We start from the raw sequence: 26,503 nt of genomic DNA on the forward strand, positions 1-26,503 counted from the left end.
AGGAGGGAGTCTGCTTGTGTGTGTGTGTGTGTGGGGGGGGGGGGGGGGGGAGCAGAGAGGAGTTCTAGTTGTTGAGGAGGGGGGGTTTGCTTGCTCATTTCAAGAGCTGGTGCAATTATACAATTAGTCAGGAATGTAGGCCAGTGGCCTCGGTGTTCCTCTTGCTCCCCTACCCTGAATTGTGAGCCCCCCCCACCACCACCACCCCACCCACCGTGAAACTTTGTCAGGAAACAGAAAGAGACACAATCTACACACGGAGGAAAGTGAAAGTGATGGAGATAACTGAGGCAAGGCCCACATCCATGCTAACAACCTCTGCGCCCCCCCTCCCTTTGTGGTCCCAGGCTAAAGTCAGCAGGACGGGGCCTCTCTGGTCAATTACTGTTTGTTGTGTTGGGCCTCTTTGTGTTTGTGTGTTTGCGAACGGCCCGCCGACTCCCAGAACTCCGCCTGACGGGGGGGACGGGCCCGTTAGCGGCGCGATGCTAACGGCCGTCCGTCCCTCCTCTTCCTCCACGAGCAGGAAATATGACAAATGGATTTATGATGAAGAACAAATTGTTTTATAATTTGGCCCCTTTGTGGTCGTCCCCCCGCTCTCGCCCGGCTGCTACCGAGCGCCGTACCGGATTTAAAATGAACCAACAACAGCCAAGTGCCATCTGTTGGCATGAGGATTTTCTGTAATCTCTTTTTACTGATTACAACAATGACTACACAAACCTCTTAAATAATTATCCCGAAATGCAAAAAAAAAAAAAAAGCTAAATAATTATAATCATTAACTCCCACCAAGTCTGCCACTCCTCCAGCAAATGAAGGCTGTCAGGGAGGGAAGGGGAGATAAAATGAGAGAAGGAGAGCTTTTTTCCACTCTGATGCCAATCATCCCTTATTTATATCAGCGGGGTAGAGTACCGCACAGCAGCGACAATCTTAACACAACAACACCCCAGAAGACGCTGTGGCAGAATTGACCCGTCTCCGCCCACCGCGCCGCGCCTCACCTTTTGCGTCGGAGAGAACTCCGCTCAAATGCTTCTCAGGAGGAATTCAGCATCCATGTCACCAGCCGCCAAAGACCGCGGCGAGATCAATTCGTGTCCGGCCCAACGAGAGGGGATCGTTGGTTTGATTCCATGAAAGCCAATCCTCAAACACAAATGCGGTGGGGAAAGATCTTTTTTCAGAAGAAGAAATCCTTAAATTTGCTTCATGGCGGCGTTTAGATAAAAGGTTCCTGTTTCTTCAGCTCCATTCAGATTTAGACCTGCACACATGAACCCTGAACTGGATCAAAAAAAGAGAATCCTGGACTTTACCTCAGAAAACCAAAGACTGTCACACAGTCACTACGTTCATTTTGTCCATATTTCTTGGGTGAAAATTGGTCATGCATGAATATACGTGGAAAAAGTAGGTTGTGGTCTTAACTTGAAATTTTCACAGATGTATCATGAAGGAACCACAGAAGAAGTACAAATAAAGCACGCAAAAAACACAAAAACCAACATAGAACATGAACCGTGTGATTATTGGGATGTTTATATGCGATTCATTAGTGTTTCGTGCATCAGTTACATTTTGATATGTATGCGCGATACAGGAGTTATACATCTGTGGTTCATGCGTGAAAAGTCTGTGACATATATGTGGAACAGTCATGGAAAGACACAAAGTTTTCATTTGCATCTCGCGAAAATCACGCACAATGGCGTAAGATTTACATAATAGTTGCATATAAACGACGTACAATACGCGTAAGCTGCATAAGTGTCAACCCACCAAAAATGTTGTACAGCTCAAAACCGAATTTACGTAAAGACTCAATGGCTGAAACCGTTGACGGAGGTCTACGCACATCGACGAACGCCACAAACACGCGTGAATGACTTAGATCACGCATGGATCACGGAAGACTGAAATTTCATACGTAGAAAATGCTTCCAGAGCACGTAGCAGCTATGAGACACGGCCTTTATTTTACAACAGCTGCATCATATAATAAGAAAATGCAGAAAAATATCTTTCTCTACATTTTTCCAAATTATTTCGTAGATTTATGTCTATGAAGAAAATGCAGGAAACACCAACGTTTCCAAGACAACCACCTTTTACCCTTTAGAGTATTAGTGCCCGTGTTAACGAATGTCACCCTTTCATCAGTAGCAATGACAAATGAAGGACTTTGTATCTAAAAACGCTACAACAGACACGGCTACGACAACCGACAGTCATTTGGAAAGAAACTGATTTGAGAGAAAACACATCAATTTGAAATCCACAACCTTTCTGCTCAGTTATCTGGACGTTTGTGGACAAATAAACTGGCTTTTTGTTTTTGCTAAAAAGCTATTATCACTGGATTTTGGGGTTTTTTTGGAGGGGGGGGGTAAACTTTTCACGGTTGCCATAGCAACAGGTCATGCCACATTGTGTTAGATGAGTGACTTTACAGGAAAAAAATATTTCAATTCATGCTTTACTAGCTAAACACAGAACAGCTGAACGCATTTAGACGCCACTTTGCCTTGTGACGTAAAGAATGTGGGCGTGGCCTGTACAAACACACCTGCTGCCACAGGAAGTACGCAGAAATTACTTTGAGGAAAAAGCGAATTGACAGATTTAGCTGATTGAAACCGAAATTGTGACGCTGTGTCCCCTTCAAACGTGTCTGGGTTGTTCAGGGTGAACAGACTTTGGGACTTTTTTGTGCGTTCGTGTCGTCGTGCCAGCTCGTTACCGCCCCCCCGTCAGTGAAGGTCACGTTGTTTCTGTTGCGATCTGCTTAAACGGGAGAGAAACGAGCTGAAATGCAAAACTGTCAGCTGCAAAACACTGTCAGAAGGTGTTCCTCTTTCCCTCCGCCGACGGGTTTTTCTTTTCTTTTTTTTTCATGTGAGCTGCAGCCTGTTTATGCATTTCTCTCTATAGAAGTCATGGAGGAGTGTGAGAGTCTGCAAGTTTGTGTGAGAAATGGTGTGAGAATACGTCAAGGGGTAGCATGTGTTAGCTCTGCTTCCAATATGAAGGAAATCTGCGCCGCATACCTCAAAAAGTGACACGAGCCAAAACGCCATGACTCATCTGCGCCATATCTGATTAATAAAACTCCGGGAGAACTTCCTGTTTGCAAAAAAAAAAAACCTGCAGTTTGAATTTGTTTGTGTTGTGGTTTAAAGGAGGTCCAGATTTAAGGCGAGCAGAACTGAACAGAGAGAAGGGAAAGAAAGCACCGATGATGAGGATGAGGACGAGCTGATTACAGACGAGGATGAAGCTTCCTGACTTCACCAGGCAGACACATCCCCTGACTTGTCAGATGATCCCCCATCATGGAGGCCCGCAGCCCCCCTCGCGTCGTTCTATAACAGCCCGTCTCCGCGAGAGACGGGGTGGCCACGCTCATCCAGCTCCAGGAATAATGGCTTGCACCTGTTTAGCATGTCACCTCTGTTTGCTAATTGTCTCCTTGAGCTGCACAGAGAGGCAATGACAGAGATGTGGCTTTTTGACAAACTGTGTGCACATGTGTGTAAGCGTGTGTGTGCGTGTCAACACATGATGAAGAGGAGGCTACATAGCCTGTCCGACGCGCTCACAAACACCTCAAGTGGTTTCAACAAAAGTGAGGAAACATGAACCGAGTGTCTGCTCGAAAACGCCAAACCAACCGCAGGCGGTTAGACGTCTACGTTGGTTACCGCCATGAAGTAAAAAGCAGAAAAGTTTCAAGGTTCCTGCTGTTTCCCTCTGAGTTAGAGATCTCTGAGGAATGCAGTACAGATCAGTGTTTTAAATAAAGTTTTTAGCGTTTTTGAATTCATTCAAGATCTAACATCTGTTTAACAATTTCCTTCCATATAATTTCTTATGTGGTGGAATTTATAAGAAAACTTTATGCCCAATAAAGTTTTTAAAAAGATTTTTATAAGATTGGTCAATAAGGATTATTAAGAGACCCCCCCCCCAACCAAAAAGAAAACACAAAAAAAAAGCTGGCCGAATGCAAAAGCACATCCAGAAACAAACAGCTGAATTATTAACGGGAAAATTATTTTATAGCAGCAGAATTCCTGTTCTGCTCTAATTATCATCCATCAACAAACCATCATTTCAGTGGATCAAAGCAAAAACATGGAGGTTAAACGTTGAAGTTGGTAACCGCAGCCTAAAGCGGCGTTCACACCGACCTCGCCAACGCACGTTCCTATGAAAACTCAGAGGCCGTGTCCGAATTCCCTCCCCAATCCCGGACTACTGAACGGCTATAGAGAGCTGGACTATGTCGTGCCCTGGATTTTAAAAGGGACACCGTGATCTCTACTTTAGTCATTTAATGGCAAATATGACGTCACCCGCTTCACAGACGGAAAGTCTATCAATACCAGCGTTTCACGACGCTCCACTGTGTCCTGTTGATGAATATGTTCATGATTTATTAAAAAATAAATTCAGATACATTTTTTCACAAAGGTTGTTCAAACGCGATGCATTGTGGTCTCTAGTCGCCAATCTAGTGAGTTTTTCTCAGAAACTTCTGGGATATTTCTAGGGGACTCGATTTTGGAATTGTAGACTCGGACAGCACTGCACAACGCAGAATGCTCTATATACTATATAGTGCGCTGAGTAATGAAGGAATTCGGACAAACGTATGTAAACGCACATAAACGCAACTTTTGGGCTCCGCATTTAAAACTCTCGCTAGTCTCTATTTTCCGGTTCTACGTACAACAAGAGCAATGAAACTTAAACGACTTGAACTTGGACCAATCAGGGGCTCGTAATTGTTGGTGAAGTACCGATGGCGTCCTTTTTTATTCAGGGACGAACCATTCATCCACTCATCTTCTAGACCCATTCTGTCCCTTCAGTCACGGGGGCTGCTGGAGCCTATCCCGGCCACGAAAGAACCAACCGCTTGTACAAAGATCATGGAGGGGAAAGTAACAATTGCGGATTCTATGACCGCATAGAGCTGTGACCCAAAGGCCTTTCCATTTTGCACCAAGCCTCTTCCACCTGTAGGGGTGGACGTGCGCTAAAGGACAGGAAACAAAGAAAAAGACGAAGAATCGCACGTCTGTTGTGAACCCATAACAGTCATGCTGCAGGCAACATTTCACGTGAACAGCACTACTGGGCCTTTGTTCAGCCTGCTTCTCACCCAGTTCCCCCTTACTTACACCTACGTGTTTTCGTACACGTGTTCACTCCGACCCGTCGCCCGCAGTGTGACCGTAGAAAAAACCTGCATGAATGCGACCTTGATACTGTCCCCCGAGTGCCCCGTTCGGGTTTGACCTTTCTTTACCCACAGATCCACCGTAAGGGCAGTTGGGACTCAGGCTTCACCCCCAGACTGGAGAAGGATCCCTTCACTGCTGTAGTGTAAGTGTCGCATATCAGCGATATGTCGCATATCGACACTCCGGAATTCACTGGAATGACGTTCATTGCTTAAACGGTTGAAGAGTTCCGGAAGTTCAAAGAGCGCCCACCCTGCAGCTAAAGCCCGGCTGCTACAGGGCTACAGTCGGGAATTTGCCTCTTTTGCAAACCAGCCCCCAGTGGTTGTTGTTGAAACTGCAACAAGTACCGCTTGTGGATTGGTCTGACGTCTTGGAACCCTCACGTAAAGACGTCATTACAGCCGATGTTGAACCCGCTTTTAAAAGTCTTGCAGATCTGGTGGATCTACTTTGACCCCGATGACCTTAAAATAATCTCTACAACTGAAACGGCCTTAAACATGGTGGCTGTCGAGCTCAAAAGGACTGAAATGACAAAATATTTAGGGCTTTTCTTAATCTTGGCAGACTTTTGTTGCACAAATTCAGTGAAAGAAACTCCGACTTTGTTCAGAACATCAGAAGAAATGAAAAATCTAATCGTAGATTCAGACTTTGGTTTTGAGTTTTGTGGCAAAGCCCAAAGTTTGGAAAATCCCGGAGAATTTCGTAAATGTAGTTTTGAGCGAGCCACTGACCCCCCCACCCCCCGGCAGAGACGGCAGGTGCGGCATGAATGTCTCCGAACGATGGCACCGGGATAATTGACTTCCCGCAGATAAAGATTTAAATGAAAACACGACATAAGTGCACAAACATGTGACAGGCACCTTTAATATCCTCCTCCCTCCTCGATCAGTGGGTGTGATCGTACCTGCGTGACTGCGCCTCTCCGACGAGCGCCGGGTGTCAGGAAGAGCGCCGACAGCTTCACAGAAGGTGGGACGACAAGAGCCTGTAAACAAAGCGCGCACATCAGGAAATTCACAGTCACCTGCTTTTGAGTCTTGACAAGTTTGGAAGCGCTGCCAGAAGAGAGAGAGCCATTAAAACCTGCCTGCTGATCCCCACCCCCACCCCAGAGCCATGTTTATTTCGTTTTTTCAGCAGGACTTCCCGTGAAGATGTCGTTTTATGAATAATCCCACAAATATCCAAACTGTAATTGCACGTATAAGTCATCCGTTTACTTTATTGGTGTTATCACGGCTGTAATTTCAGACGGTAATATCCAGATGAAGACGAGGGAATCACGAGCCGAAACAGAGCATTATAAACAAAAAAATATATTTTATTCCAGAACGATTACATATGACATGAAGGACCTGAAATAAAAAAGATATTTCTTCATTTTCATAAAGAGTGAGAAAAAACGCCAAAGTGTCATCTCAAGCATTTTTGTGAAGCCGTTCTTTCTTTTTCTCCAAACAAAAACCAACGTTTTGTGTCGTTGTAAGTCAGTGGTTCCGATTTTAGACGCAAACATGAATTGGTGTTTTTAAAAAGTCACATTTTGGCTGATAGTGCCGGAGCGATACGCATCACGATACTCGACACGATCAATTCCAGGACGGTGACGCAAACAAGACTCCACAAAGAGCATGAACCCGCTCTTCTTCTTCGTCACGACTATTGCGCGTCAGTAGAAGCATAGCATTGATGCCGTGCTGTCACTCCCACTTTAAAACAACTCCATCAATCAAGTCTTAGCCTCAGACTCGTCCGGTCCAACCCGTCCTTTACGTCTCTGCGTATGTCGGATTTTCTTATAAACGCTGTCTGTGCGTCAGAAACATATAACTATTTTTATTCCTGTTGCCTTTGACAAACCCTCGGAGGAACCGAGCACCGGTTTTGGAGAGGCGGTAACAAACTCTTCACAAAGTTGTTTGAGACCTGAAAGAGTAAATGAAATAAAATTTCTTGGAGTCATTTTGAATCATTCATTATCATGGGAACCACACATAACTCATGTTCTCTCTAAATTGTCCAAATCATTAGCCATTCTACATAAAGTCAAGCATTTTCTAAACACAGCTATATTGTATATTCTATATTGTTCCCTCATAATTCCTTATTTGACTTATTGTTTAGAAATCTGGGGGCAAAGTTATAAGTCAAACACAAAACCTATTTTTATTCTACAAAAAAAAGCAATTAGAATTGTAAACCACTCTTCATACAATCAATCCACAAAACAAATATTTCCAAAATTAAGGGCAATAAAATTTTTGGATTTAGTTGATCTTATAACTGGAATTTTTATGTTTAAAGTTAAAAAACAATGTGTACCTGCCAAAATACTTTATTATTTATTTGAAATAAAATGTTTCAAAAGAAAGTGGTCAGAACTAATTCACTAAGGAATAGTATTTTTGTTCAGGGGGTCAACATGTGGAATTTATTTTCTGAAGAATGCAAAGTCCATATTTCAGTTTAAGAAAATGTATACATTTAAAATCTATCAAAAATACCTTCTGGACAGAGACTCTGGTGGTTGTGAGGTCATTTTGAGAAGTGTTTGTGTTTTTCCTCTTCTTTTTTCTTTTCCTAGATGTGATGTTTGTATTCATAAGCCTTGGCTTCACCCGACACCTTTTTCGGTTAATTTTGTTCAATGTTTACGTTTTTTTCAATGTTTATGTTGACATTGTTCAGTGTTAATGCTTATGTTGATATTTTTAAGTTTGTGTGTTTAACATAACCGAAATTAATGTCTCTAAAAAAAAGACCTTGACGTTGCAGCTGGTGACTCGGCCCCTCCCACAGACGGTTGATTTAGTCCTAAATGCAGATTTTTTTTTGCTTTCCATTCAAATACAAACACTTTTGTATTTGGATCATTTGTTAAAAATGAAGTGAAGAGCAGAAAAGTTTCACGATTCCTCTTGTTTCCCTCTGAGTTACAGACCTCTGGGGGCTGCATGAATGCAAACTCCAGATGTGGTGGAATTTATGAGAAAACTTTATGCAAAATAAAGTTTCACAAAGATTTTTATGCCAAAAGACATCCAGAAAGAACAATCAGCTGAATTATTATTATTATTCCTTTTCTGCTCTAATCGTCCACATCAAACCATCGTTTCAGTGGATCAAAGACAAAAGCAGGGAGGAGCCTTCATGGAGGAACCTGGAAACACCTGGATGGATGTGGGGCGGCGGCGCGGCGAGCTTTGGGCTGAAACACGCCGCGACCTCCACCCCGGATGGCGCCTGAAAGTCCTCTGCCGGTTTGAGGCAGAAGCAGGAAGCGTTTCAGCTCCTCATTTAAGGCGCAGCTGCTCCTGATTTACATTTCATTTTTTGTGACATTTGCTTAAATCTGCTGAAGTTTGCTTAGATGCTAATCTGCGAAATCTCGCTTTCTTGTGTGTTTACCTTCCATTTCAGAACTAAACGCTCGACGCCGCAGTCGCTTCACCGCCGCAAAGATCACCTGTCAGTCAGAGTGTGATCCATCTACTCTTTTGGGGGGGCGGTTGGGGGGGTGATTGATTAAAATAGACGTGCGGCGTTGCTGCTGCTGCTCGCCAGCGTTTGGGTGCCTTTGTGGATGAGGGGAGCGGCGTGCCGCCTTCTGATGTGGAGGGTCTGCAGGAGAGCCACCCAGACTTTCCCACCACTACGGTTTCAATGGAGGATCAACACACACACACACACACACACACACACAAAGCTGCAATGTTGCCTTAAGTCACAATCTAAATTGGCTCCCAGGGGCATACCGACTACCTTGTTCACCAAAGGCGTTGTGTATGTTTTGAGAGTGCTTAGCATATGCTGCTGTAACCTGAGATGTCTTCCTCTGTCTCCCACACACACACACACACACATGCACGCACACACACACACACACACGTGCACACAAACTCTACAAGAAGTTGCTCCCCTTTTCTCCTTTTATCTATTTCCCATCAGAAGATTAATTAGATTCAAAACAGTTTTCTTACCAAACCATGTTTTGCAGCAGCAGACAAACATCGGTGCAGGCAGGTTGGAGGGGGGGGGGGGGGGGTGGTGCAGGTGGGTGGGCGTTCGGAGGGGGGGGGGGGTCTGATGTCTGTTTATTAATTCTGCCTTTTTTTGGGGGGGGGGGGGATTCACAAAAGGTAGATTTTTCTTTGTCATATTTAACTTCCGCGAACACGCTGATGGAACGCCGGCGCCGGCCGGCTCTCGCTGTCGATTGGTGCAGACGTCAGTCAATTAAAAAAAAAAAAAAAAGAGAGAGAGAGGGGAAAAAAAGCTGCGATCAAACCTGCTGCATCTCTGATTTGATGTGAAGCCATGAAAGCAGCAAACATTTTAAGACGCTCTAACCTTTCCTGTGTTTACCTTATTAAAGAGTGTGTACCTTAACTGCTACACACAGTAATAGGCAAGAGCAGTGAAGTGTTGATTCTACAAAAGATGCAGGGGGGGTGGCTGGATGTGTCTGCGTGCATGCACCAAGGTGCATACACGCAGACACATCCACCCCCCCACCACCCTCCAATATACTCCCAGATCACGGCCGGCTGCCTGGCAGCCGAAGTTAACATTTTCAGAGAAAATATTCCTTGCCTCCAATAGTCCGATGTAATTCATTTTCCATCTCTGTTCATTAATCATTGTTAAAATTAGTGATCCATTTCTTCCACTCTGCCATCTGCACTCAGCTTCCTAACAAACATGACACCTCGGCGCATAATGGAAGCTGACAGCTACGAGGAGGCCTTTCCAAATAGCTTTCTGCAGACGTGCACCTCCGCGTCTTCAGAAGTGGGTTATGCAGACCGCCCGGCCCCCCCACAAACACCGGCGGGCGTGCACGGACGGACGCACGCGCGCGCGCGCACACGCCAGCCGCCAGAAGAAACGTAAAGAAAGAAAGAAACGGGATCTCTTCCAGAAATGTTATGAAGCTGAAAACAATAAAAAAACGCTTCACCTGCTCCACAAGCGAGGAAGAGGAGGAAGAGGAGGAGATCTGAAAACCGTTTCAAACCTGACCAACATTTGTAAACTATGGAGAAATGAAGATGTTTTTAGACGTTTGTTCCACCCAGAGAGACATCATCGATCGAAATATGAGTCCGGCCTCCACCTGTCTTCATCACCTTCGTGGAAGACTCGCTGCAGAACCGTTTGAGTTCTGGACCCACTTCAGAACGTATGGAGGTCCAAAAACGTCAGAACAATCCAGAACCGTCACGCCGATGCTCTCTGAGGCCGACGTCAGTCTGAGCTCATTCGTCGTGGGCGCAGAACTTTCCGCTTTAGGAATTTCTGCGAGGATGGATTAAAACCCCACACAATGACACTGCCACCGCCGTGCTTTACAGCTTGTCTGAGGAAAATCTGCGTCCGGTTGAGTCCAGGACAGACGCCACGCTTCTCCTGTCTCCAGATTCACTCTTTCATTTCTGCTGAATCAGCGCTTTTGTGCAAATCCTGCATTTCTATCGTCATCCGAGTCGGTCAGGAGGGTGCAAAAAATTTTACAAATACTGCTGAATCGAGACCTGCCAAGCCCCCCCCCCCTTCCAGAAAAAAAGTAACTTCAGAACGTATGGAAGTCCAAAAACGTCAGAACAATCCAGAACCGTCACGCCGATGCTCTCTGAGTTCATACGTGGGTGCAGAACTTTCCTCCTGGAGATCTTTTGGGAGAACGCAGGACTCGTGGATTAAAGCCCCACACCATGACACTGCCACCACCGTGCTTTACAGCTGTTTTCATATTTTTTATCAGCAGAATCAGTGCGTTTGTGAAAATCCTGCACTTCTTTGATGACCTGAGACAGCAGAGACGGTGCAAATACTTTTGCTAAACTGTACCAATATGAAGAGCTGCGCCCCCCCCCCCTAAGATTATTCCAAGTGTTTCTCTTTGTGGCAAAAACGTAAAAATGACTTAAAGGCAGGAATGTCTTCCCTTCTTCAGACGGACGATCCAAAGCGTGTGCGTGCTGCAACCTGGAGCTGCAATGGTCTCTTGCACAAACACACACACACACACACACAGTCGGGATCCCTCCCTGGCGAGGCGTGTGTGTGTCTCTGCCCGAGGCGCAGCACATTAATCTATATAATGCCCTCAAAGAGAAGGCTTTTTCACACCACTAACTGCCAAGGACTACGAGGGGCAGCGGCTGAGCCATGATTCAGCTGTTAGCCCAACTGGCGTCCCCATACGCGCAAACACACACACACGCCCCTCTGGACACGCCGAACGCGTGCGTGTGTGCGAGCACGTGCACACTTCGCTGGCGCTGAAGACAAAGTCCCCCCCCCTCTCTCTCTTATTTCTTGAAGTTGCCCCGTCCAGATTTAATATTCATTTGCCGCGCGCACGTGTGCGTGCGTGTGTGTAGGGGGGGGTGATTGGAGGGCTGGCGCTCAGAGACAGACAGAAGAGCCGCTAAATCATCTTGACATTCACCGAGAAGTCGCCACACAGAAAGCCACCGCTGCTGTTAGTTCTCCCCTCCACTAATTTGGTTCTACTTAACCCCTGAGCGCACCCCCTCCACCCCCCCGTGCACGTGCAGGCGGAGCAAACAGAGGCGGGCGCGCGCACGAGTCCTCCCTCGGCCGGCTCAACAGTTTGGTGCACGTATAGAGGCCATATGATGCACTTTTCCTGCACGTCTAAAGTAAATAAGACAGATCCTGTTTTATTTGTGCCCCCCCCCTCCCATTCTAAATTATATAAGCCTCGCACATGGCTTAAAATTTTGTAAAGCTTTTCTCAAAATCCTACTTATGGTTGCTGTTCTGTGCCAAAAAGTTCATCTGGCCTGTAAAATTTAAGCACGGATTACAAATATTCAAATCATGAGCTTACTGTTCAAATAAACATTTCCAACAGGGAGGGGAAAAGTTGCAAGGCATACACTTTCCGCATAATTCCTCCTCTGGCACCTCCCCTCCCCTCACTCCTAATAAAACTGCCATGAGAAAGGAGGCGTGGGGGGGGGGGGGGGGGGGCAGAAGGTTCAAAGTTTGGCGTCTTCGTTTTAACATGCGGCTGGATAAACAGTGTTGATGAAATATGTAATTAATGTAATTGTAACCACCTAAGCAATTACAGCAGCCGGGTGGGCCCGCCGCCGGACAATAGAGCACCTTATTACAGTTTTTAAAGGGGGGGTGGGGGGGCTTAAGCGGGTCAGCTGCTCGCCACATGGTCCGAATAATCGGGACTGAAGTCACAATGGTTCCAGCTCCGCCGCCCCTCACTAATCGCCGCCGTCAGGCTCCTTCAAACGTGCACCGACATCTCAGACCGTCGGTGAAGCTACCGGATGGGGGGGCTGAGCCTGGACCCCCCACACACACACACACAACCGCCCTTTCGCACTGACAGCCGGTGTTATCCCAGGGATTAAAATAGCCTCTTCCCTGCGCCGCATTACAGTCTTCCACATTTGCAAAATTGCAAACAGATGCAACTCAAGTACCTGCAAATAATCTGCCAAGACCAATTTCAAAAGGGAGATTTCAGAATGTGCAGCAGTCATTAGGAGGGGCATTATTTCAGCGACGAGCGCGAGGGGGGCCGGCGCTGGGTCACCCCCCAACCAGATGGGTCCCGCCGCCTTTCATTCAGCGAGGAAGAAGTTTCCCAAAAACCAAGATATGAAGAAATTAGGGAGGAATATTGGAGGAGAATATTGGAAAGATCTGGAAAAATGTTTGTGAACCCTGACAGCTGAAGACAAGAGGAGAGAACCCCCCCCCCCAAGAGGATCAAATAATTATTAAATCTTTATAGTGAATGACTGGAAGCTAAACTGGGTGAAGAAGTTGAGCGAAAAAAGGGAGAAAAGTAAAAGAAACTAGAAGAAAAAGCAGCGTTGATGCTATATTGCTGAATGAAAATGAAACTTAAAGTGTGATAACTGGCAAATAAATAAGAAATAAAGGATTAAAATTGACCATAAATAAAGTGGAAACAGCACAATAACAAGAAAGATAAAAAAAGGCCAGATCCGGGTATCGAACTAGCGAGCTTCTGCACCAAGGATTCCCCATGGATTTAAATGGAGGCAAAAAATCCTGGAAATCCTGGAAAAGTTCAAGGATTTGAAGGAACAAAAGTCAGAGCTGGAAAAAGCTGAAAAAGCCGAACATTTGAATAGTTGAACGATTAAAATAGCTGAAAAATTGTAGGAATTAAGGGACAAAAAAATGGAAGAAGAAACTAGAATAAAGAAAGAGAAACAGGAAAACAATGGTTGAATATTTTACAGCATTCAACCAATAAAGCAAAAGAGGCTGAAAATAACTGCAGGACTTTCTGGGATACAATGGGGGGGGGGCAAAAATGAACTAAAGATAATGAAAATGTGTGAGAATTAAGCTGCTTGGGAAAAATCTATTTAATTCATAAAGTACAAAACAAATGAAAATGGAAAGCGCAGATATTTAATCGTACAAAAAAAATCAAAACTTTAAATGTTAAAAATGATCTTAATAGTATAAAATTATAAAGACTTCAAAATAAGAGCTCACGGTATGGTGCTGAATTAGATTTTTCAAACTAAAAGATTCTCTAAAGTGTGGACGGATCTTCAGGAGTGTGAGCAGAAACCAAAAAAGGAGACGCAGGAAAGAAGCGAGCCGAAGAGGGAAGCAGGAGAGGCCTTCAAGGCTCAACGTTTCACCAAAAGCAGAGGACTCTACCGGTTCTGTGCGATGACCGGACCTCTACGCCGCCTTTACATCGAATCTGATCAGAAAGCTGCTCATTTCTGACGGGGCAGCAGAATAACAATCCAAGGCGTTCGGGGAAGAAGAAAAAAAAAGGATGAAAATCACCAAAGCCTTAAAACAATACACATTCAATCAAATTCTGCATAATGGCAACAGTAGAAAGCATTTTCGGCATTCCACCCACAACAAACCGGCTTTGTTCTGCTGCTCCGAGAGGCAGTGAGGGGACACAATCAAGTGCGTGAGAAAGTCAGGAATTTCAAGCTTCCTCTGTCTCTTTTTCTCCTTCTCCCTGTTTTTTTTGTTTTTCATATTATTTGCTTCCTGTTTCATTGTCGCTGCAGCAGCAGAGACTTTGGTAATTGAGCGGTACAGAACATGTGCCCTCCCTGCTCGCAGATGACAGATGGATTATAAAAACTTCAAAGCCGAGCGTTTGGAGCACCAGGGGAGAGATGCTAGGTATTTGAACTATCGCTCTTTACCCAGGAGACAATGACTGCCTGACATGATGCATACATCAAGGAACGGAGCTGCAGCGGCGGCAGCAGCAGCGGCGGCGGCACATGTAATCCCGCCCTGAAAAACTGGCAGTGAGAGGAAAGAGGCTGCACTCGCTCTTCTCCTTCCCAGCCTTGTTTTCTTCTTCATTGTTCGCTGGTGTTTGCTGGCTGTTGGCCACGTTCAGGGTTCACGCCGTGGTGTTTACCCCCCACCCCCCACCCGGTCAGCACAATCATCAGGACTTTTTAAAACAATCCTGGAGGGAAAAAACGCCACTCCGACAGGAAGCGAGGACGGCCATGCTTCCTATAATCATCTTATAAGCATGATTTATGGAAAAGGGCCATCTGCTTCGCCTTACTTAAGCACGGAGGCAACCTTTAATAATATAAGGACACGGGGTAAGAAGCGTGTCACGGGGGGGTGAGCGCCGCCAACACGGAGCGGTGGGCTCCAACGCCACCGCACAGAGCGGGCCCCTTCTTCCTGTCTGCTCTGCTCCTCGGCATCCAGTTCAGATGGCAGCTAATCACTGCTGCCCCCCCCCCCCCCCCCCCCCCGTCACAGCGTTTAACCCCGGCCCCTCCTCTTGACCCCCGAAGGAATTAGCGGCATCACTGGAACACACACATTCAACACACACACACACACACACAGGTTTTCTGATCCATTTCCCTTCATAAAAAGTCCAGTTTGTGTCCAGAAATGAGAATAACAAAAGCCAGACTAGGAGATTAGCCTGAGTTTAAATAACCTGGGTTAATGTTAGATTATCTCCAGTCTGATAAATCACTGAAGCTCAGGTCCAACTTCTTAACATGACAGTCTGCGAGGTTCGATATCATCACGACAATATTTATTAAGGGTAAAAAATCAGTCCTACTTTGGACTTTGTTCCTGTGCTTTGGAATGGAAGCCTTGCTTAGAGGCGCTGAGGGGCGGCTAACAGCTAGCTTTCGTGGCTAAATCCTCTTAGTTTTATCTAAATTATCCAATTTTTATAAAAGTATCAGCTAAGTTTAAAGTAAAATCTAACTTTTCTTTACTACACTCTTGTTATGAAGTACTGTGTTTATAATTGATGACAAAAAACATTCAAAGAACGTACTTAGGCTAACGCTAAAGTTAGCATCCAAACAGCTAGGCTACAAGTTAACATATGTGGGTGAATCTTGGCAAAATAATAGTGTCTGTTAAGATACAACTATTAGCTAAATGCCATGTGATGTCATTTAAAGTCAAGAAACGAATTACATTTATGTGTAATTGTGTAGTTGTAGGACGGAGGCGGATGTTAGCAGTGTCACACTATAGCTTGTAACAACAAAATGTTGTGAGTGTTGTTCGGCTTTCGGCACATCCCTTCAGGGGTCGCCACAGCAACTCAGCTTTTACTGACCCGCACCAGCAGTTTGGACGAGTGCTTTACGCTGGATGCCCTTCCTAAACCATGTATTTTGTCCGGGCTGGGGACCGGCACAGGGAGACCCAGACCAGTGAATTAAAAAGATTTAAACTTAATTCATTTTATTTCAAGCTTTATATTAAGTAACCTGCTGTGTTTGTAATTGATAACAAAAGGGTTTTAAAGTAACGTACAGAAGCTAAAGCTACAGTTAGCATCCAAATGACTAAACCGACTAAGATGAGGTGGATAATCTCATTTTAGTAAAAATTTGATGCATATTTTGGTAAAATTATCAGCTGTAGGCTATGTGACGTAATCTAAATTCAGCTAACGGATGAAAAAATGTGAAATCATAGGGGAATATAATGTTGTGTCGCTATCAGCTGTAGCCTAATATAAAATCCAACAGGTTATTAATAAATACTGTACCAAAAGTACAGAAGCTAAAGCTAAAGTTAGCATCCACATGGCTAAAGCTCCATGTAATGCCTGAAAACAAGCTGTAGGCCGTGGCATTTTACATATTATAAATAAAAAATGAACCATAACAGAAACAAAAGAACGACACGAAACATGTTTAAGATATTAGCGTGTTAGCTACGAACAATATTTTTCAAATATTAGCACCAGAACTGCAGCAGTTTGTAGTGTGGTTCAAAAGATTTAAATCCAAACATCCGTGAACTTTGTAAAAAACATTTCCCCGTGATTTAATACCACAAGGTGGAGAGAAATGTTTCTCATTATCTGGCATTAGCAAAAAATAAATAAATGAACAAGAACACATTTAACACTTTTTCATGTTTTAAGTTAAATTTTAATTATTTTTAAGTAGCCTGATTTTATTTATAGCACACATACTTCTTGTGTTTTTATATATATATATATATATATATATATATATATATAAAAACACATACATACATATATATATATATATAATTCTTACTTTGATTTTGGAGCACAGAAAGAAAATTCTACTTGACCTTTTATTACCAAAGCTCCTTATTATAGAGCTTTTTGTTGCATTAATGAAAATCTTAAAGATGATTTTTTTCTTATTTACTACGGCAGAGGATGCCTATGTAAACACAAACAACGATTAAAACATGTTTAGTGTTCTTTTTGCTGCACAACAAATGAATAAATGTTTTGCTGAACTCCGTGGGCTTTAATTCCCATTTTTATCCCACATCTGCGAAGCTAAATCTGGAGATTTTGGGGCCTTTTTGGAGATAATTGCTTCATGACATTGATTGGACGTGTGGTCTTCTCGGGTTTTATTGCATCAGCACAGGTTTGGTTGTCCTTCAAACAGACGGCTGGCTGCTGAAATATTAATAGAACAGACAAAAACAGAGCTGAAGTGATATTCTGATCCACTTTGCAGGAGAAAAGGTCTGGGAGCACGGCACCAATTGACCTCTGCGCCCCCGCTGGTGCCCTATGACCCCAGTGTGACCTGGAAACAGCTCCTTAGCATGATACGGGGGGGAGTCGCGCTGACAATAAGCCACACTTGTTTCCGCATGGAGGGACACACAAAAGCTCCTCCCCATGTGGTCACCTTCCCAGTGTCCATCAGGATTGTTGTTCTAATCCTCGCCGGATCATCTCATCGATGCCTAGGCCGTTTATGTGTAACGGATCCCAACGCTGCCTCCACCGCCCTGCCGGCTCCTCAAATCCTCTCCTAAACCCCCGTTTGCGATCTGTTCATCGCCGGAGGCTCCTTTTTCAAAGAAAAGCCGGAACTGTTATCGTGTCCACTTCCCTTAACAACCGGACTGATAGTCAGAAATCCAACAGATCATTTGATCTGAAAGTACGTCCACCAACTTCCGAAATTACTTGAAACCCTTCATTTTGAGTATTTATGGGGAGACTAATGGATTTCGTGGAGTTACGAATGTTTGAAAGCTAGCATGAATGCTAAAAAATAAAAAGCGACCAGTGCTCTCAGTGAACAGTTAAAGCAAAAATGTTCTACAAAAACTATTCTTTAAGTTTTATATCAGTTAAAATCAGAGGAACACAAACTGGGTTTGTTCCAAAATAAAGGTACATTTTTGAAACATTTTCCTCCAAATCTGGGAATTTTGCTACTAACTTGTCGTTTTGGAAACATAAATAAAAAGAACTTGATTCCAAAAAGTTTAGCCTTAAACCACAACAGTTGGGCAGTGATATAGAGCATAGCTGCAAAGAAAGCTGCTTTACTGTGAAGATCTGTCACAGATGTATCACAAAAACCTGTGAAAGTATAGTTACTATAACACACATTTGTCCATTAAATATAAAAAAAAATGGTTCATATATTTAATCATTTCTGTTTCTTCATTTTCACCTTTTTCTTTTCTGCCTAATTCTTTTCAAGCACTGTTAATAATTGTGCACATCGGAAGAAACCCTCCAGTAACCAATATTTTGACTGTTTTTGGGAATCTCTTGGAGTTACAACTATTCTAGAGCGAGTTAAAATACTAATATTACAGACTGCATGTGGTCAAAGTGAAAGTTTTCATTTAACGCACAAAAACGTCCTCTAGAAAAATGAAAGATTCTTCATGTTAAAGCAAGCAGCAGCTGTTTAGTTCAGTTCAAATCACATCTGATGTTTTCAATCAGGATTTCAAACCTCAAACTCATTTTCCATAGAGCCTGTCAGTGTCCTTGTTGCTTCAGGTTGTCTTTTTTCTAAGTTCATGGTCATTTATTTTCCTTACAGAAAGAAAAAAAAAGGCTTCCTGTTCAGAAATAAAAGTAAATTATGATGCCAACCTTTTTCTCCAAAGCGTAAATAAAAAACGTGAATAAAAAGAAGAATTTGGGTTTCTGAAGTTCAGTAGCATTTTTCGGCCCCCAAAGTTGAGCTCCGAACCGAGCGGCGTGGGGCCGCCCCCCCCAAAGCGCCTCGTCTTTGGCTCTAGAATCAGTTCAGAGAACAAATCCTGGTTTCCAGACTTCTGTCCTGACAGAGCCGTCACACAGCGCCTTCCTCCTCGTCCTCCTCTTCCTCCTCGCAGCATGTGTAAGCAGAAGTGCACGTGCTTCCCTTCGCCCTCATTACCAGCTAACTACACCGTTTGATTAAAAGCGTGTACGGAGAGGAAGAGGTGGGGGGGGGGAGGCCGAACCTCCATAATTAAGATCACTTCACAGATTACCTCCAGCAACAAAGCCGAGCGAGTGGCAGCCGCAGAACCTGGATGAAGGAGGGGGGCCGACCTCTGCTCCCCCCCCCGTGAACTATGGTGATGAATGACCCCCCCACACACACACACAGGTGCTGCTCACAGCCCACAGGTGGATTCAGTTAGAGAAGCTCCGACTGTCGATCCGAAGGTTTTTGAGGATCAAACCTCGTTTCCTTCGGTCATCAAAACGACTTTCGGAGATTCCGGATGTGAGACCGAGGGGGTCGGACCAAACAGTCACTACTGAGGTGTTTGCTTTGGAGTTTCACACGGTGACTTCAGGTTCTAGGCCTCCGTCATCTCTACACGTGAAAGTGACCTTCTGACCTCCAGCGCCAAAACCTGAACTCGCAGTTTTTTTTCTCTGAGCGCTGCTGCCGTCGTCTCCTTCACTTCACTCTCCACGCGTCACGTTTGTCCTACAAACCCATTCAGATCTTTGGCAAAAAGATGGGGGTGATTTTGGGGGGGGGGGGGGGGGGCATTTACTCCAATCACGGGCATCCACCAAGAGCGCTTCAAGACCCTCGGGGGCCGATCGGCAATCAGAGAGACGAAGGCCAGGAGAGGCAGAGAGCTTCAGATCTGACCTCCTCTAATCCAGAACTTGTCCTGTTGGGGGGGGGGGGGCATGTAGAAGATGGGGATGGGGGGCAGAGATGTCGGTGTCACAGCCGACATCTCTGCAGTAGGAAAATGAATGATGGTGATATAAGTCACTTTCAATCGTCTTCTGCCCCCCCCCTCCCCCCACTGAGGTTGCAGGTTCAAACTCTGAAGGAAACATCCTGAACATGCAGACCAGATCCTCTACAGATCCAAATCCAGGAAGGACGAATGACGGTAACTGCAGCATCTCCTCCTGGATGACGGAGAAGATCTGCATCCTGGGTCAGACGGCGCTCTAGAAACCATTTTTTCTTGATCATTTTTCTGTCTTTTCCAAAAACTCTCCGTCTTTCAATGTTTTTTTTTGCTAGTTCTGAGTTTCTTTAGATTCTTCTGAAATCCTCCTGCTCTCCTAACATTCATGCAGCGACGCTCAAACCGGACTTTTTCTTTTGAGGACGTTTGCATTGAGAGACGCCTTTACTAACGTTTGTCGTTTCGGTTTTACGCTGATGACGCTTCGCTGTTTGAGATTTGGAGCAATTAGAATGTCAAGTGGTTTTACTTTCAAATGCATTCATCAGTAAATATCTCAAATAAATTTGATATATTTACATATTTTTATTGTCTTTTTACCGTTTTGGAAAATTGCTTGAAATAATAATCAATCAATCAATGAAGGGAGGTTCCTACAGCTGGGAGGTTTTCATTTCTTCATAGTCAGAAACAAACGAAAAAAGTCGGATTTGAAGCTGAAGAACAAACTAGATCAAATATTTTGTTGCAACTTAATTTTTTGAAATACACTTTTCAATCTTCTCAGCTGTTTAAGGCGTCTGAATGGATTCTTATTCGTTGACGAGTGAAATGTGTGAAACTGAACTGAGACTGGTTTAAGATCGTTCTGTGATCGTTCTCCTTAAAATCCTGACAATTTTGGTGGAATTCTGCCGGAAAAAAGGAACAAATCCACACCTGAAACGGTCGATCCAAATGTAAAAATAGACGGAGAAGAAAGCTTTGGTGGAAAATCCTGAAGGGTTCATCTTTTTCTGCTGAAGCTGTCATGCTCAGGTTAGCAGGAGCACGCCGTCTCAGACTGCCTTTAAACGTATATCCGCCGCGGCGTTGATGCAAATCTGTTTACCGAGGCTGCTGAAAGACAAGCCGAACAAGGGCCAGAGCCCCCGTACTTCCACTTAACCCCCCCACACTGTGAGATAAGAAGCAGCTCCGAGGTGAAGAAAACAAGCGCCGCTCCTAATCAGAAATAATAGCGGCGACAAAAAAAAAGACTCCAAACAAAAAAGGAGACGGAGGAGAGAAGGTGACGAGTCGTTGGCAAACAAAAATGGAGAAACTGTCAGAAATTGCGAGAGACCTCTTAAGGGCTTCTTTTACAGCAGAGGTAAAGGACTAAAAAGAGGCATTAAAGCAAAGAGCCCGCCGCCTCGCCGGGGGAATTCTGCCGCATCAGACAGCTCTCTTCTCCAATTCAACCCCATAATAACCCAGATAAATAATAGATAAACAGTATTTAGTTCCCACCTTGAAGAGGACTTTTTTAAAGTAGTTCATGAAAGAGTGACGGCTCCTGGAGAGCCGATTCACCGACACGCATGATCAAACGCCGGCGCTCGCACACACTCATGACAGAAAACACGCAGCGTGTAAACCAGGACGCCAAACGGAGCCGCAACCAAGGATTTCTGACGGTTCGGATCAAACGTACATCCCTCTGAGAGTTTCTGAGGATCTCCAAACAGATTCCTGTTCTGCAAACAAAACCAGACTTCACACCAAACATTCCTGAAATCCCCACTTCTCTATCCAGACAAACGTGCACCTGTGTGGAAATGATCTACGTTTGGTTATGTTTCGCTGTATTTAAACTGTTTTGGAGATTAACGTTCCTGGCTTTCTAAAAATCCTACAACATTAAACGGTTCTGCTTTATTCCTTAACATTTATGACTTTGTTTTAGGGAAATATTTGAATTTCAAGGAAGTTTGCGAACCAAAAGGACGGTTACCCTGATGAAGCAGAAGAGTGGTGTCATCTGCATAGTTGGTGACGAAGCTGCTTTAGTGAGAAGATCTGTCACTTTGGAGAAAAGTTTATCACCGAAATTCAGAAAGAAAACCAGAAACTTTCACTCACATTTTGTCCGATAAACATGAAAGATCGTTTTAGACATTTTATTCAGGTTTTTTTTCGTATTATTCGCTGAATTGTTTAAAATTTAAGCACTTATTGAAGGCATCGCAAGAAATCCGGTTTGATCAGAATCAACATCTGCCAACTTTGGAATTATTCGTAAACGTTAATTTGGAGTGTGGGAAACCCGTGAGTTTCGTAGATTTGAAAGCTAGCTAAAATGCTAACATATGATTACAAAATAAAAGCGACAAGTGCTCTGAATGAACGTTAGAGAACAAAACTGTTGAACAGAAAAGAAATGTTAACGCTACAAGCAGCTATTTCAGGATTTTAAAAAATCGGACAAAATTACAAAAGTTCTGTGAAAGCGGTCAAGTTCTCCCTGCTGTCGTAAAATTTTTATTCTGACTTTCAGTTCATTTATTTTATTCAAAAAATACACAAATTGGCTCCTATTCCAAAATAAAAGCATATAATTGCCACATTTCCCTCCAAATCTGTGATTTTTTACTCCAAACTTGTCGTAAATAAAAAGAATAATTTGGCTCCCAGAAGTTCCCCCTTCAAAAGTCAGCTGAGCTCCCCAACCAAACGTTTACCGTGATGGTTTTCCCTTTTTGCTGCAGACTCAGCCGCTTGCTGCGTCCTCGTTTCAGGTCTAAGCATAGAGATGTGCAGCGTGGCGGCGGCGGTGGTGGTGGGGGGCAGCTGCTCCCACACATCCCGCGAGTCTGAATTGATAAATTCAGTTTGATAAAAGTCAGGGAAATGCCGGCCTGTCTGCACACCTCTATTAGGCGCTGGTACATTTGTCACAGCCGGTGGAAGTCAAGCGGAGGGTTTTAATGTCACATCAGGCTGAATTAAAGACTCAATGGAAAGCCGGGAGAGCTGGGAGTTTTTATTTGGGGTGACAGAGCTGCAGCTTGTGGCTGCGCTCCATCCTGGCGCCTCCTTCGCATTTCGCATGCGTCTGCTGGGGGATCTCTCCTCCTGATTCTCCGCTGCTCATTTTGGAATCTCATGACTTTCAACAGCAAACCATTCTTCCTATTAATCAAGAAAAATGTGATCTGCGCCCGCATTAATCACGTCTTTCTTAATATAGCGTAGTAGGGGGGGGGGGGGGGGGGGGCTGCATTTAAAAACACACAGCTTTCCCCCTGAGAAGCCCTTTAATACCACATTACTGTTTCCCATTTATGCAAAAGTAAATAAGTGAACCCAAAAGGCAAGTGAGCATTCCAGGCGTTGAACACACAACCTTCTGTGAGCCGCTGTGTGCTCAAACGCCACCGCATCTGCGAGGCGTCGCTGCTGCACGCCACGCTTTTCTCTTCAGTCAAAGGTAAACACGCATCTGCCTGTTGGTTTTTCCTCCGTTTTATTAAAAAAAAGGAACATTCGCAGACAAACCGCTTCCATTTGACTCGAGCATTTAAAGCAGAGTCCCCGTCTGTCCGGAAGGCCTGGAACCAGCAGCTTATCTGTGGGGGGGTGGGGGGGCCACACAGGTGAACTTTATGCTGCAACGTGTTCACTTGGCGGGAACCGTGAGGCTAAAGGTGCAGGACTGAAACGCCACGGGAAAATCTCTGTTCTGATCCAAACGGGTTTTTTATATTTGGAAACTTGAATCACTCAGAATTATAAACTCCTTTCTTTTCTAATGTGTCTTTACTGTAATGTCGACAAAAATTAAGATGAATCCAAATATTCTGTTTCTTCTATTATTTGTTTCCATTTTCTTCTCCAAAAATTTGTGTTTATTTCTAAAAACTTTCATATGAAAATGTGGGCTTTTATTTTATAAACCATTCGATTTATTCTAGAAATTAAAACTAAACAATGTTTTTATTTTGAAAGTCTCAGTAAAATTGTTGCCAAACTTTCCATCTTTCCTCCAGAAGCTTTTATTCTGGAGAAACTTTTTGTTTTGTGATTCTGTTTTTCATTTTTCCGTTTGAATGAAGTTTGACTTTTCGAGTTCAGGTCCACTCTGAAAACTGTCGTCTGGATTTTTGAAATAAAATTCATTCTGAACATGAATTTATTCATTAAAATGACTTTAAAATACCAAAATGAATTTATTTGCAAAGTTTTAACTTTAGTTTCTGCTGAGATGAAGCATTTCGTAAGATTTTAACTTAAATGCAACATTTTTAACAATATTTTTTGATCTGAACCCCAAAAAGAATTTAAAATTTTAACTTTAATCAAACTTTTTATCTTTGAATTTATATTTTCAGCGAAAAAGACAAAAGAATGAAGAATTATTTTAAAAGTGTAACATTTCTGAGAATCTTTCCCAACAAAAGTCCTGGGGAGGAAGATTAAAGCCTCCAATCTGGCAGCCTTTAAACTAAATCAATATGAATGGAAAACAAATGTTTGCTCAGATTTTTATTTCAAACGTGGATTTCGTTTTTAGATGTGGAAGATTTCAATAAAGGTTATTTTATGATCATTTTCTACACTCTAGTCAAAAGACTCTTTTTTGGAAGGGGGGGGGGTACAACAGATATTCTGTGAGGCGACACAAACGACTGAAGTGAAAATTCATTTGAGGGATTTTCTTCTGATTGACTGAAGCCTCCGCTTTCCTCTCCGTGAAGAACCAACTCGTCTGAAGGAACGCCGTCTCTAACCGCCATGATTCGGTCGCAATCGGAGGAAAAGCTGCAGACGAGTCAGACGAAGGTCTGAGGACGCCAGGATGGGAGGCGTCACTCACAGGTAGCTGAGCTTCGCCTGCTGCTCCCGTGAGCCCCGGGCCCCCCCTCCCTCATGCGCCAGCGCGTCCCTCGGCGTGACCTGTCACTCAGAGGAAACGCCACACCGGGAGGTGCAGGACGGAGAAAACCCTCATCCCGCTTTGTCAAAATATTTGCAAGAGAGGAATTCCAGCGTGAAAGAGCCCCTTCCCCGAGTAACGAGTCGGCGCGGGGACCCCCCCTCCCCCCCAGGGCCGGAGAAGATCCCGCTATTGTGGCGTTGAACCGGCAGCCCCGGCTGGGAATGTGCAGCTTTCACAGCGTCCCGTCTGCAGCGCCGCAGCTCGCTCTTCTGCCCGCATTCCTGCACCTCTGCCACCTTTTTCCTCACTTTTCTTACCCCCCCCCCAACCCCCCCCCCCCTTCAATGTTGCTCGTTAGCAGAGGTCTGGAAGTTGGCAGAGGTCACGTGCAGACATGACACGCCTCGTGCACGCCTCGTGCACGGAGGACTCTGCGGCTGCAGAGCAGGAGGCGTTTGCAGAACGTTTGGGGTTTTTTTTAAATTAAAAAGAAACTTTTTAAAGAGAAAAAGAGCCCCTCCCCCATCACACACGCATCTGCGCACACGCATACACACGTGCAGCTGCCCAGACAGGCAGACGCTGCTCGTGATGGCACCCTGGCACGAGAGGACGGGCTCCGTCAGCGCCGCGTCGGCCCGGCTCTTTATTCTGAGATCAACACGACGGTCGCCATTATCCTCCCCCATCACGACCCCCCCATATCTTCTCCTGACTTCTTATCTCACTTTCAGGACCAAATAAAAAAATATATTTGAATATATAAATATATATAAAATCCCCCCCCCCCCCCCAGGATTTTTTTATCTTCTGATCTGATTTTTTTACTTTCCGGTTTTGATTTAAAAAAAAATAAAATCTGATTTTGAAAAAGGTCTTAATGACGATCAAAGGTCAACGGCGTCTAACTGCTCCACGCGTGCCACCCCCTTTTGATGAACCCCCCCCCCCCCCCCCCCCCGTGTAATAGTCCTCCGCTGGTGTTGGGGGGGGGGGGTTCAAAAGAGCAGAAGGATTTGCTGCGACTCTCCGTTCCGTCTTTGAGGCCTGATGCTGCTCCGGCTCTGGAGAGGAAGGTCATGAAGGTCTGAGGCCTGATGCCCCCCCCCCACACCCACTGTCCCTTTCACCCTCCACCTCCTGAGGAGGGGGAGTTAACCCTCCAACCCCCCACAGCACTGTCACACAAAACGGTTCATGAGATGCACACATATCAATTAACCATCGATGAGCAGAGCTGGCCTGATTGCCCCCCCCCCCCCCACCTCCAAGTTGCCAGTGGACCCCCCCCCCCCGCATGATAACAGGGGGGGTTGCATTTTGTTCTTCAAAAATCAGCCTGACAGCAGCTTCACTTCAATGACTGTTTGACTGACAGTTGGTGAAGGGGGGGGGGGCTGCTTTGACACCTTCCTCTGCATGCTTTGACCCCCCCGACGCGCGCGCATGTACACGCACACACAAGTATTTCAGGGCAAAAACTTCCAGAAAAACTGATGAAGATATTTTTTCTCCAAAAATCTCCCGCGCGGCGCTGCGGGGGGGTTCACGCCCAAACACTTTCAGACGGAATATCGCGCGCGTGCCACCACACCGTGACAGCATTCAGGAAGAGTCTGGAGACATTTTGATGCTTTTGGGGAAACGCTCACGCGCACAGATGCGAGTCCGTGGCGCGCGCGCCGCAGGAACCGCTCCGAATCAGAGAGGCTCTGCGCTCCGTTTGGAGCCGGTGACCCCCCCCACGAAAAACACGGGAGATGCCCGGCACAAAATGGCAGGTCCCACCGGCTCCTCTCCCATCTTTTGGCACGTGCTGGACGAAGTG

General features: G+C 44.8%; 1 protein-coding gene across 15 annotated transcripts in view; it reads right to left on the reverse strand.

Moving 5' to 3' along the window:
• The window catches only part of znf536 (zinc finger protein 536), a 336,911-nt gene that overhangs the window by 147,206 nt on the left and 163,202 nt on the right, over nt 1–26,503 (reverse strand). For 8 of the 15 annotated variants that reach the window (XM_078944692.1, XM_078944695.1, XM_078944693.1 and 5 more), the window contains one exon: nt 6,175–6,255. The exons of the other annotated variants lie outside the window; for them this stretch is intronic. The gene's annotated coding sequence lies outside the window, so the exon portion shown is untranslated. The remainder of the gene's footprint in view (nt 1–6,174; nt 6,256–26,503) is intronic. 15 annotated transcript variants of the gene reach the window in all.

Source organism: Oryzias latipes, chromosome 3, assembly GCF_053564925.1.
Source record: "Oryzias latipes strain Hd-rR chromosome 3, Olatipes_Hd-rR_3.1".
Classification (NCBI taxonomy): domain Eukaryota; kingdom Metazoa; phylum Chordata; class Actinopteri; order Beloniformes; family Adrianichthyidae; genus Oryzias; species Oryzias latipes.